This window comes from Alosa sapidissima, chromosome 1, assembly GCF_018492685.1.
Source record: "Alosa sapidissima isolate fAloSap1 chromosome 1, fAloSap1.pri, whole genome shotgun sequence".
Classification (NCBI taxonomy): domain Eukaryota; kingdom Metazoa; phylum Chordata; class Actinopteri; order Clupeiformes; family Clupeidae; genus Alosa; species Alosa sapidissima.
The window spans coordinates 40,520,949-40,533,576 of NC_055957.1; positions in this window are offsets into that span (position 1 = coordinate 40,520,949).

Consider the following 12,628-nt stretch of genomic DNA (forward strand, 5'->3'; position numbering starts at 1 on the left):
GTATTGTGTCTATGCTTTTGAGTTGGCTTGTTAAAGGTACAGGCATAGAGTTGCACAAAATCCATCTTTCCGACAACACAGTTATGAATGCCCACAATAAATGACCTCTCTTAGTCTATGTGGCTCAACCACTCAGCAATCATAAGGATTTTAGACAACTTCTGTGAAAAATAATTGATAGTGGATAGTATGAATGGAAGATTTATTCAATTTATTATTATTTCATGAAAACTTGCTTTTCCATAGGCCTATGGATACAGTCTTTGAACATATGCTATAGGCCCATGTTATAAACCTAAGGATTAAAATGGGTAATGAAGCTTAAAAATGCTCTCCTCCGCTGGACATCTCTGTACCCTTATCACTTAACGGCAGTCGGCCAAGACAGATTGTTCTGTGTACACTGTGAGCAATTACTTTCTAATCTGCATTAGGGCATTACCATAATAAAGATTGCCAGTGGAATTTGAGGCTTTATTTGTTTGGGGGTTCTGGGTCCCTGCGCTCACGTCACGTTACAGTGGCCAGGCAGGCCCAGGCGAGAGAGCCTCCTCTTATCTCTGTACTCTGGCTAATGGGATGCTGTTGTGGCGCGTGCTGGCTGCTCGTTCATCTGCAACTGACAGTTTCGATCCAGCAGTTAGAAGGTGAGAGAATTTTGCTGCTCGAGTAACTACAGATAGCCTAAACACACTTCCGCAAGAATACCCCCCCCCCATATTATTAGCCTAGTATCCTAGTTCACTGACTGCATAATAATCAAGTCAAAGTCAGTCAAACCTGGTCTTAGCCAGGCTTGAAGTAGGCCTAGCTTACACAGTGGCTGTCAAAATAAGGTAGTTATGATGAGTCCTAGATGTAGGCCTAAATGATGCACATGCAACATTTCCTTACACCATTTAAGTTACAGCCAAAATTATATCATGAGTTAATTTCCCTATTATTTTATTTTTCCTTTTAATGAATTCTCCTAGTCTTGTGATTTAATATTCAACTTCTTAGTCTCATTTCAGTTTGAAATTGTGAACAACCACAGGATGTAAACTATTTAATTGAATAGTCTTGCTAGTATATCATTCTATTTTGTCTGTGTGTTTGACAGCAAATGTCCAGATGTTTGCAGTAGGCCTATGCTAAATGAAGAACTTTCATTTGCTTCCTTAACAGAAAGAAACCATTCAGAAATTACCAGGGACAGACTCAGTAAGATATATGTTGTTAACCCTGTGCCTTTGGGCTATGCAGCTAAAGAATTTAACCTAGAATGATACCAATTTATTTTGAAATAATGTTTACATTTTCAATCAGAATACCCAGATTAATACAAAAACACATTGCATAATGGAACTGAGAAATATATCACTGATTATGGAACAATAATAATGGATGCATTATTGCTACATAATTAGATGTTCCACAAACAATGTTTTCATCTTATTGTATGGTTTATTCCCATTCCGTTTATTCCCAACATCCGTTGAGGGAACTTAGTGTAAAAGAGCAGTTACCTCCAAAACTGTTGTGAATAATAGTGTGTCCGCTGTGTCGCTAAGTCAAGGCAGGGGCAATATGGCACTGCTTGGCACAGGTCCATAGCCCCCCCTGTCGGAGGAGACCCCAACACAAACACAGCAGTTAAAACTTATAAAAGCTAGCTTGCTTATGGATGAATTTTGGTGGCATACATAGACTGTATATGTTCTATATATACAGTCTATGGTGGCATACTGTGCTATGTTGTGCTTTAAAGGCAGATCATTTTCACTGAGTTTACCCACAGAACAGAATAGCTACCGAATAGCCTGGGTGGACAGTGGGAATGTCTGTGTCAATGTCCTCTTCATAAGACCATGTACTGTAATATCATAATTAGTTTGAAAGTGTTTGACGATAGAAATAACCAAATAAAACATGCGTTAGTTAGACTATAACAGCAATGATGGGGTCAACTCGCCCAGAAGGGCTTAAAAGAAACTTGATGTCACTGACTTAAAAGAATAGCTTGTAAATGCTCACCAAGCCAGGATGAAATGTAATGAATAAAGACTGTCATCCAATATGATGACCGTATCAAATAGGTTGATACACAACATGCTGCCATTTGTCAATCTTGGAACCAGTATGACAAGACATAATTATATTGTCAAGGGAAACACATCAACAGATTTTTTTGGGCTCATTGCCATGACTTTTTAAATGAGGTCCTGAATCTGCCAAGTTCGGTTTGATACATTAAAAACTTGCTGATATATGACGAGTTATTTATTACTAACATTTTCAGAAATCAAAAATCCCTATAACTTTTGTGAGACTTTATTTAATGATCATTTGTAGCAAAAAACAACCACAAAAAATGGTAATCTGTGAAAATATTGTAAAATCGGTGTAAAATCCATCATGGCAAAAAATCCAATAGCCTATGGCGGAAACTGACATCATTTGGATTTGTTATATTAGTCTTTATCCAAAGAATCAAACCTTATATCTGAAGATCAAGTATATGGACTTTGAAGGCTATACATAAATGCACCTCCACATTTGAACCTGTGGTGCTAGATGTACAGACATACAATTTGATGAAAAGTAGGACAGTCTCCAGTGAGTTTTTCCAAATTTCAAAACGTTTCACTGTATAGTACAAAGGGGCTGTCATAAATTCCCCTGGCAATAGAAGAAGAAGAAAAGTAAGAAACACAACGGGTCTCTATGCAGCTTCACTGGCTGGTCCCAATTAATGGTAAAAACTTGCATAATGCTTTTATAAACAGTGTGCCCTCTCTCATGTGCCATATTGTCAATCAGTCTGGTATGATTCTCTTTAACAAACCATGCTCATGCAGAGGCAGAACAATATTATATTTCAAAGCAACAGGTAATGGTAATTACAGCTAGAACACCTATGACATTTCACAAAATAAACAAAACAAATGAAAAGGGGGACATCAAACCACTAGTTGTGGATCCTACACACTATCCTCACATAGGTGAATAGGTTATTCTTCTTCTTCAAAAAACAGAAAAAAAACTGTAGCGAGCTATGTTCATGCTGTTTGGCATATTCATGTGCTCCTTTCAGGTAAAGGTGCAAGTGACTGTATCTCCTTGGCAACAAGGGTTTGAATCCTTGCCAGTAAATAAGCCTCATCAATCTGTCGGGCCAGAGATGTAAAATAACTAAGTAGAAATAAGTAGACTATAGGCCTAAGTATGAATGGGGAGTGTCTGTACTTTACTTGAGTTTTTATTTTTCTTCCTACTTTTGCTTTTACTTCACTACATTTAAAGGAGAATTCCGGTGTGATATTGACCTAAAGTGTATTGAAACATGATACCGAGTGTGAACGTATGTCTCATAGCCCATCTCGGCTTGTCCCCTGCACTCCAAAATCTGGCGCTAGTTAGCCGATGCTACCAACATCTTTTTCAATAGTGGTGCTTCGGCATCGGGCTAGCCATGCAAATAAATCACTGTTTTACACCATTTACGAGGCTCAATGTATCTCCACACTTCATTGGTAGACTTCCGAGGGCCCTGACATTTAAAACGAGACATTGAGAACTTTGAAAAAGCACTGGTAGTTTACTTACAAGACGATTTATACAGACAGTATCTTCACGAAGTTTAGCGTTTGCAGCCATCTTGAATTTAGTCACGATAAGTCGAGCAACGAGTAAGAATGAACAGCTATGATAAGGGATCAGATTCCAAAAATAATTCAGTGGAAATGCATGGATTCCAGTTGCTGCTACTGGAAGAAACTGGAATCCATGCATTTCCACTGAATTATTTTTGGAGTGCAGGGGACAAGTCGAGATGGGCTATGAGACATACGTTCACACTCGGTATCATGTTTCAATACACTTTAGGTCAATATCACACCGGAATTCTCCTTTAAAAAAATGAAATGTTATTTCACTCCACTACATTTTCATTAGCAGCATTAAGTAGAAAGTAGGCTAAACTAATGTGCAAATGAAAACAAAAGCCGCAGGGCCATGTGCGTAGATTTGCGTTATCAGCGCCATGGGCAACACACAGAAAGTGCACGCTGCGCTTCTTCAGTTTGCGTAGTATTTATCAAACCTGCCATTCATTGGGCAATCAGGGCCTTTCTCCACTCCCTACCACAATTTGCAATTGAACGCATACTTCAATCACAAGCGCAGTTGAATGAAGTTAACTGATGACAACATTAAAAGGAATAAAACGTTTAGCCATCATGAAATAATACAATACATGACAAGATGTCATCAAGCAGGGAGATAATGAAGAGCAGTAGTTCTACTCAAACTACTTGTGCACGTACTGTAGGCTATAGAAGATTGGTCCAATGTAGCAAGTAGGAAAGTTTAAGACATTCGAAAGGCCAGCGAAAGTTAAGGTTGCTTTTAATATAGTAGGCCTACAAAGATGCAAAACTGGTGCTCTATATAGCGATTCTGTTGTCTTCTGTTGAAAGATCCTCTTATTGACGCATTTAACTAGCCTGGAAAATCCAGACCCTGGTAATCTAGAAAGATTAAGGGTCTGGCCACGAACAATGTAGGCTAATGGCCCAACTCTAGGGGCGGCAACAAGCATGCATTTAAAAATCTCACTGCGCGCAATTGGATAACACTAGACCATGTTTACTCTGAATGATTTCGGAGTTCGACTCAAGCAGATAACACTACACCAATGTGTACTGTCCTCCAAAGTTGCAGCGCTGTTTTCATCAGTTTAGCTGGTTCCCTGGGATGCAAGGGGTAACGTGCATCATTGCTCATTGCTAAAGTGTCTCGCAGAGACAATTTCATTGTGCTCTCCATGGTAGCATTTAACCGCAATTTGAATTAACATCTCCTTTTACAAGGCTGTCACGTGTTGATCTAAAGTATACCGTTGCCATGCATACTTGACCTATAGTGTTGAACCGGAAATAAAGTTGATTCCTGCCCTGTACAAGGCCTGGCGTGCATGTGACATGGTGTCAGAACAGAAGTAAAACTAGTATTGTTAATTGAATTCACAAGTGTTAGAACATTGAACAGCGGCCGAAGATTTTGCTATGGATGTTCTACACTATAAGCCACCTGAGCCGTTTGACTTCGACTGTCCTAATGTGAGTGCCGCATGGAAGAAGTGGCAGCAACGCTTCGCCCTGTTCCTCACAGCATCGGGGAACAGTGACGCATCTTCAGCGAAAAAGGTCATTTTGCTCACGATATTGGGAGAGAGAGGATATGATATATACAGTAACTTTAGGTGGGCACCGGCTGAAGGCGATAGAGACGCAGAAAATCGTAATGACTTTGACATTGTGCTCAGAAAATTCGAGCAGTTTTCCAACACAAGGAATCCAGCAATGGCTCTGCGTGCACAGTTTTGGGCATACCAGAGACCCGAAGGCCAGGGTTTGGAAGCATTCGTGAATGATCTCAGGACGATGGCAAGTAACTGTCAGTTTACTGATTTAGAAACCACACTAAGAGACAAATTATTCTTTTCCATAAAAGATCCGGCAATGAAAATGAAAGTAATGGGTGATGACGGCAATGCATCTCTTGAAGTAGTGACACAGCGAATGCGCACGTTTGAGAGTGCTAAGCGAGAACTTAATATGATACAAGGCAAGTCGTCGCAACCCCCTGACAAGTCAGTTCACACTTTAAGCACCTACACGCGAGGCAGAGGACGTGGACGTTATCGAGGACGAGGAAAACAGCGCATGCAGCCAGCGCAAGCCAGTAACCACCTGCAGAGTGGAGCTACCGCACAAGCAACGCAGCACTTGTCCACTAGCACGCGATGCGAACACCGCGACGCAGTATCCCTATTCATTTCTATGAGAAGCGAATTCCGCACCCGCATAGGATTCTGGGTATGCGGTGCGACGAGTGCTGTGGCTGCGGCGCGTCACAAAGTTCAGCAATCCCCAACTTTATGCAAATGAATCCGTCCATAGCGAGGCGAGTATCCAATAGTAGAGCAAAACGCAGGGGAGGTCCATCATCACGTAGCCTAAACAAAACCTAATTTTCCAGTAGTGTGGTTACCGCCAACGTACAGAAACATGTCAGATGAGAAAAAATAATCATAGCAGTGTCTACATTTCCGTGTTTGTAGCCTATGATGTTTGGCTAGAATCCTACAGAGACAACTTCATGATTGAAATGACCGTCCAACTTGCAAACTAATTTATAGATGTGACTTTCCCTTGGTAATTTCAAAATAGTGGAGGGAAACATTTTGTTTGGTTGTTTACTAGGCTACCTGCTCTTGCCCTGCCGTTTCCACACATCTACAAAAGGGAACGCCCATCAAAGCGTCTTCATGGAGGGTAGCATCGCGATTTGGGGAATTCGCATCGCGTGCTAGTGGATCATGGGCGAAACTGTGTCCATTTGCACACCGCGGCCTATCCGCTGCGATGCCGGCTCGCAGATCCGATCAGACACCGCGGCGGTCCCTTTACGTATCCGTACATAAATGGATACATCCGATCTGGTTTCGCTTTGGATCCGCGAATGAGCCACAGATCCGCTCCGGGTCCGTTTTGGAAACAGCAAGTATGAAAATAGGGGTTTTACTAGCAGTAGGCTACATCAATTCAGCTCTGCTACACTACAATAGCCTACAAGTTATCCATCAGTTACAAACTGTAAATCCTTTATGCAATTGCTAACTGTCCAATTGTGGAAACTTGTCTCAATGCTCCTCACCGCACCTCAATGCTCAATGAAAGAGGTCATCGTAGACACTAAATACATTGAACAGTTATTAGAGGTAAAATGAAATGCAACCATAAAGTGTCAAACTTTTTTTTTATTATTTAATGAATATTAAGAACATGTTCCAAAACACAGATAACCTTCATACCAGACCACTGTTTAGGAAATAACAGTAGCCTGATTTTTTTGGGTAGAGTTGCTGACAGTTAAGACTCCGCCTTTTCATGTTTGTTGGCTGGTTGAACCACTGACTCTCACAGCATCTGTAATCATAGAAGCATAACAAAATGAGTTGTTATACATAACTACCTACTTTTAAACGGAATGTCTGCTACATGAATATAAAGCTACCGCCGCCAGCAGGCTGCTATCGGCTCTGTCTAACTGTGACAAAATCTACCACCTGTAAGGCCTGGGCTACAATGAGTCCGCAAGTGAAGCACTCGGTTCGCAGAGCGTAAAAATAATTTTAGAAGACTAATCCAATGTTTTTAAACATACTGTACGCCATCACGTCTGGTGTAACCAGTTCCATTGACTACAGTGGAAGCCAATTGTTGCAACAGATGCTCTGCAAACTGAATGCTTCAGTTACGTGTGCAGTGTAGCCTTCCTGTAAGTGTGATGAGTTATGGAATTGACCACATTTTGGCAAAGACCTGTTCCCTTAAAATACAAAAAAGGCATCAGAAAAACAGTTCACAGACACAACTACAGTACTTGTTAGTTACACAGTCCAGCATTTGGGGGTATTAGAAATGAGGTATTTATTAAAGCTGACAAAAGCATTTTATATGTTGAGATTTACCTGCAATTCATCCTGAACCCGGTATCAGCAGTTGCAGAGGTCTGTAGTTATTTCTCTTCTAAAATAAAAATATGTGCATTTCATTAAAGAGCTTTTGAAGTAGGTGGATTTTATTACAGAAGACAAGCATATTTTTGTATGTTGAGATTTACATTCAATTCATCCTGAACTGATAAAGGCAGTTACAAAAGCATGTGGTTATTTTATTATTATTATTATTATTTTTTTTTTTTTTTTTTAAGTGTGGACCAAAAGTCAAATAAATCAAATGTAAAACTGTATAGCTTACTTTACTTGGCTGGCAGGCCAGGATGAGAAAGGGTAGACCCCCAAACCAGACTGGAGCCACTGGTGAATGACCTGTAACACAGATGTAGAACATAAATATACATTACTTTTATCATCAGAAAGAAACTGCCAAATATTTAACATTACCAATCTTACACTACATTAAAAAATTAGCTTTATATCGGGATCCAGAGAGTGTGATGCTGATCATTTTAGCTCATAGTTCCGTTATAAATCATCTGGTCTGTGACAAGACAATGATACTTGACCGGTAGAAAGGCCTCCACTCCACAATGAACCATGTAAAGATGTGAAAAAGTAGTTATAAGAGGCAAAAACACATTAAGGAGTGTGCATTTACATCAAGTCAAATACTGCCCCTTCTCATTAAATCTTACTCCAAGAAACATTCATTATCATTCAATGAACTCGTTGACAGCGGTATGTCTACATAAAACAAATAGCTTCGGGATTTGTGGCCTTATATTAGATAAAAGTTAGCAAAAGCCCGGTTTTGGAACCAGGAAACACGTCTGCAAAAACTGACTTTTTATATCGGCTGATCGAAAATCCTACCCTGCTTATTTTGTGCAGCCACATAGCAGAGCCCATAGTAGGCCAGTTAGCCGACTTCTCGCTAACTTTTACAAAATATAAGGGCACTAATCCCGAAGCAGTTTGTTTTAAGTATAAATATTGTCATCAAAGTTAAAAAAAGTCCATTTTTGGAACCAACAAACACATCTGAGCATGCACGACTCACATCGGGCTATGACAGGGAATATCATTATAACGTTAATTAGCTTATCAGCTGCTAACGTTCAAGTTATCCAAGACAGGTAACGTTAATCAATGTGAAATCAGCCCCCTACCAGAACGAAATGATGTTTAAACACATCCAAAGTAGCCTAGGTTTTAAGACAGCGCCCGAGTCCATGATAAATAAGAAAAAAACGGGTTTTCCTGTTAGCTGCTAACATTATCGTTAGCCAACAAGCTAACGCTAGCTCACACAAGCCAACTTTTGTTGTTCGCAGGCAAACACATGAAGTTAGCTTAGCTCATTTTAAATGCAATTTTGAGGTAAGTTATGAAACGTTAACAAAGCTCAAGTTAGACAGGATTTAGCCCTGTGAAATGTGAGCTAAATTAGCGTGCGCAACCTAGAAACTAGCTCGTGTGTAACTTGGCAGCTAATATGAGCTAGCACTAGAAGCTACAGCCATCAAGCTGGCCAATTAACGTTACGTTATAACAAATTTCTAATCGGATTATATCAGCAAGCAAAGTTAGATAAGTAAGTAACTTGTGTTATGGAAGTACATTTTCACTGGATAGACTAGGTAACTTCAAAAATAAAACATATAGGAGCATACTTACAGTGAGCCTTTAGACACCGCCATCTTCCACTCCATCAGCCAGAAAACTGAGGAAAGAGCCGTTAGCAGACTTGAGAGGGCGCGTTCGATATGCGCATTCGCACGGGGTCCGCCGCGGACCCGCGGTTTGAGGGCGCGCTGGTGGAGTCGGATTGTGTTCTGTGCCCATAGCCAAATCGGAGGTTGACTGTCCGGCGGATCTGGCGGCTTGAGGGCGGGTCCGCCACAGACTCCTCTGCTGTGTGGGGGAGCATCAACTGTACACACAGTGGAGACTGATTTCGAACATTTCTTCATTGATTCAATGACACATGATCACAGTGACCCGTGCTATTATAAAGAGGTAATTGTTAATGAGGACAAGATTAAAATTAAGCTAGATACAGGAGCAGATACAAACTGTATGCCACTCCCACAGTTCAAACAGCTAACAGGATACACCAGCATCCCTGTTTACAAGTCTACAGCTAGACTGTCAGGATATGGAAAGCACAGCATAGAGCACATAGGAAAAGTTCATCTGAAATGCACAACACGCAAGGGTGCTCAAGCAAGCTATGACTTTTTCCTCACTACTGAAAATGTCAAGCATGCTCTGGTCTTCAACTCATTCAAAGAGTGGACAACATTGAAAAATCACTAACTCAAGAAGATCTGATTGCACAGTACCCTGATGTGTTTAGTGGTCTTGAAAAATTCACAGAACCATATGACATTAAGTTGAAGCCCAATGCGTCACCTGTAATTCACCCACCGCGCAGAGTGCCTCGGAGTCTTCATACTGTAAGCGTCTCAAAGACAAGCTTGATGATATGGAAGCAACCGGCGTCATCCGTAAAACATCAAAACCCACAGACTGGGTCAACAGTCTTGTGGTAGTAGAAAAGAAAGATGGCTCACTTTGTCTATGCCTTGACCCTAAAGACCTGAATCGCGCCATTAGAAGGGAACATTTCATGATCCCAACCAGCTCTGATGTGATCAGCCAGATGTCAGGGAAAATAATGTTCACTGTGCTTGATCAGACAAGCTCATACTGGCAAGTTCCACTTACTGAAGCCAGCGCAGACCTGTGCACATTCAACACTCCCTTTGGACGATATTCCTTCCAGCGAATGCCATTCGGAATATCAAGTGCCAGTGAAGTCCTACAACGAAGAAACCAGATGGTTTTTGGGGACATTCCAGATGTGCACATTATAGCAGATGTTTTGATTGTCGCCTCACTAGATGAGAAACAACATGACAAGACATTATATGATGTGATGCAGCGAGCTAAATCCATGGGCTGCAAGTTCAACAAAGAAAAGATCAAATTCAAGAGGTCTGAACTCGTGTACATGGGCCATGTGATCAGCAAGGAAGGTCTGAAGCCTGACGAGTCAAAAGTGACAGCCATAATTGACATGCCTGACCCAACTTCAAAAGAGGATCTTCTAAGGATCATGGGCATGATCAATTACTTGTCACAGTTCATTCCTAATCTGTCAACAATTACAACGCCACTGCGTAGTCTACTCAAGAAAGATACAGCATGGACATGGGAACCGCAGCATGCAGCAGCTCTCAAGATGAAGACACTTATCAGCAGCAAGCCAGTGCTCAAGTTCTTTGACATAACCAAAGACACTGTGATACAGTGTGACGCGTCATCAACCGGTCTAGGAGCCTGTTGCAGGATGGTCATCCCATTGCATATGCATCTCGTTCATTGACCACATCGGAACAAAATGACAAATTGAAAAGGAGCTGCTGGCAATCTCTTTCTCAACTGAAAAGTTCAACCAGTATGTGTATGGCAGATCAGTGACAGTACAGTCAGACCACCGCCCGCTCGAGATGATCACCAGAAAGCCACTGCACAAGGCTTCGCCAAGGCTCCAGCAAATGTTGTTACGCCTGCTAAAATACAACATCGATGTGAAGTACCATCCTGGAAAACATATGTACATTGCGGATACCTTAAGCCGAGCGTATCTGACCAGTGATGCTACATCATCCAACACAGAGGATACACAACAGCTACGGGTACACAGCGTTACTGAAGTACTACCTATGAGTAGCCAAAGAATTGAAAAGATCCAGCAAGCATCGGCCAGTGACCTGACTCTCCAGGCGGTAAGAGCAGTAAGTCAGAGAGGATGACCGACTCACAAGGCAAGTGTACCTCCCCTAGCGCAACAGTTTTGGCAGGTGAGAGACGAAGTTTACATTGAACATGGACTTGTGTTTGTAGGAGACAGAGTAGTAATCCCAGAGTCTCTGCGACAGGAAATTATTTCCGCCCTACATGACACTCATATAGGCATTGAGAAGTGCAAAACCAGAGCCAGAGCTATTATGTATTGGCCTGGGATGTCTAGAGACATTCAAGATGCAATTGCTCGTTGCAATGTGTGTGCAAAATTTCACAGAAGCAACACCCAGGAGCCAATGTTGCCACATGAAGTACCAGACCGTCCATGGGCTAAGCTGATATATTCACCTTTAATGGAACAGATCACCTACTCGTCGTTGATTACTTCTCTAAGTACCCCGAAGTGGTGAGTCTGAGAACCAAGGCAGAACCAGCAGAGGATGGCAAGGACTTCTACAAGTGCCTGCTTGATCTCCGAGACAGTCCTATTAGCGGACTCCAAGTCACTCCAGCACAATTGCTTATGGGACGCCGTCTCAAGACTATCTTGCCTGTAACCTCACGTAAGCTGATGCCTCAAGCCACAGTCCAAGGTAGAGATGAGTTGGTGGCTCGACAACAACAGATGGCACACTACTACAACCGGGGAAAGAGAGAACTGCCTTCCCTGCAACCTGGTGAAAGCTGCGGTATCAGACAAGGCCGTGTGTGGAACCGAGCAATTGTGGTACAACCTCATACCACCCCTCGACCATACACAGTCATGACAGAAAATGGAACCACCTACTGACGCAACAGAATTCACCTGTCTGTTGATCCTGACAAATCAGCACTTCAAGTGACACCGGACATTGGTGACCCAGACTGCACACCTACAGAGCAGATGGAGACACCAGTGCCCCCTACAAATACTGAGACCACCAGGGCATCATCACAGCTGCCAGTGTCAGTCTGTGAGCGCCCAGCCAGGACAAGATGTTTACCAAAGAGATTTGATGACTATGTTATGCACAAGTGAAGCTGAAATATTGTACATGTGTTAGTAGATGTATGTTCAAGTCTTAGCACTGTGATTAATATTCAAGTCAGTGATTTTAGACCAGTTAATCTACAAACTTAACTGTTGACTTAAAAGATGTTATGATTTCACGCAAGTTCTGAGGTTAGGAATTTGCCAAGACATATTTTGGTTCATTATGTTTATTGAATGGGTTTGATAAATAGTATGCACTATAAGTTACTAAGTACAGTGAGAGTGTAACTGCGACTAAGTATATGCAACTTAGTAATGATGACAAATAATAC